This window comes from Chrysochloris asiatica, unplaced genomic scaffold (assembly GCF_000296735.1).
Source record: "Chrysochloris asiatica unplaced genomic scaffold, ChrAsi1.0 scaffold00082, whole genome shotgun sequence".
In the NCBI taxonomy this organism is placed as follows: Eukaryota; Metazoa; Chordata; class Mammalia; order Afrosoricida; family Chrysochloridae; genus Chrysochloris; species Chrysochloris asiatica.
Window position 1 is genome coordinate 6409306 of NW_006408600.1, and position 2093 is coordinate 6411398.

Genomic DNA, 2093 nt, shown 5'->3' on the forward strand with positions numbered 1-2093 from the left:
AGAATGATTTGACAGTACTTAACAATAACAGCAGTTATCCATTAGATAAATGTAAGAGTATACATTGATAGAATAATATTCAAGGTAAAACAAAATCTCTGTGGTTTAACACATGATAATTTATTTTATTTTATTAACACATGAGCATTTATTTTAATTCTCAAGTGCTCAAACATTTCCATGGGTCTGGGGATTCTCCACAGGAGCTACCATCCAAGAGAAGACTCAAGAATCTTCTATAGCCACATTTTCAACACTTAACTTCCAGGGAGGAAAATTAAAAAAGATGGTGCAGAGGTTTTCACCTGTCTCATCCCAGAACTGTCACACATGAGCAGATCACAACCTATTTACCTAATCGCGCAGCCCAACTACTAGTATGTTGTTCCTATTAAGTGCCATAGAGTTAGTAATGACTAATAGTGACCTGTGTAGAGTTTCCGAGGAGCAGCTAGTGGATTTGAACCACCAACCCTATAACTATCAGTCTAGAACTTACCCTACAGCACCACACCAGGGCTCTTTTAGTATGTTGTTGTTGTTAAGTGCTGTCCAGTGGATTCCAACTCATAGTGACCCTGTATAGGGTTTCCAAGGAACGGCTGATGAGCTTGACCCACCAACCTTGTATTCCAAACTGACCTTGCAGTCCAGCACATTAACCCACAGCACCACAACAGGACTCCATAGGAGGTTGCAAATGCATAATTTTTTAGTATTAAATGGATCTGTTACAGAGAGATACAAGACATCCCAAAGTCAAAGTTTTAGAGGTCAGGGAGGTACAATAAATATGTCAGACTACGGCATATAATACATAATTCAAAACTCACTGCCAATAAATCAGTTCTGACTCATAGCCACCCTGCATCTGGTTTCCAAGGCTGCAAATATTTATGAGAGCATAAAGCCTCATCTTACTCCTGCAAAGCAGTTTGTGAGTTTGAACTGGCAATCTTACAATCAACACTCCAGTGGTTATCCTGCAGCGAGACATCAGCCCTCATAAAATACCTAGTATAAAACTTTACTCCCTAATACAAGTTCAAAGTCAGTGGATGGTGTAAACAGTTTAAGGTGGCTGGTAACTGAAAGGCTGGTGGTTGAAATCCACCCTGCAATACCACAGAAGAAAATGCCATGGCAGTCTGCTTCTGTAAAGATTATTGTCAGGTGCCATCGAGTCGGAACCAACTCATAGCGACCCCATGCACAGCAGAACGAAACAATGTCCGATCCTGGGCCAACCTCACTACCGCTGCCACACTTGAGTCCATCAATGATGCCACCTGGCCAATCCATCTCATTGGAGGTCTTCCTCTTTTTTCTCTGACCCTCCACCTTACCCAGCATGACATCCTTCTCCAACGATTGTTTCCTCTGGACAATATTATAAAGATTATAGCCAAGAAGAGTTGCCATAAAGCAGAAAAGACAACAGCAGTAATTTAAGTACAGTCACTTTCATTGAACATCTTGTCACCATAAAATTCGAATCTCTGTAAACTTCTCCAGAAAAAAAGACAGGGAACTCTGGGACAATAGCAACTTAAAATATGCACCTCTATTCCTCCCCCAACTCCAACTCTAGTTTATCACCAGAACTAAGCAGTTGCTGGAATGAATAAGTAGACAAGACAGGGAGGGGAGCAAGAGTCATAAGACTGCAGGGAACTCTCTCTGCTGGGTCCTGGGAACTAAAGATCAGAAAATTAACTCCCAGGAAGGATACAGCTTGTCAAGCTACAAGATATAAAGGGATACTGAATCATCATTTAATTTGCATTGATTTGGATAACGTAGTGCTTCATTACTATTTGTGAGACATTTGGATATGTTACTTTCCCATACAAGTTCTTTGCCCATTTTTCTGCTATTTAACTTTGTTTGGTTTGGTCAGATGCCAACACAAAAATGAACAATAGAAAAAATTTTCAGAAAAATATATACACATGCATTTTTGATGACATGTACATATGTGCATTCTTTCAGAACATAATTTGACAAATCCTATTATTAAAATTTTGAATACAAATCTCCATCAAACAATCTTACTCCTGGGAATCTATTTCAAAGTAATAAATGTATCAGTA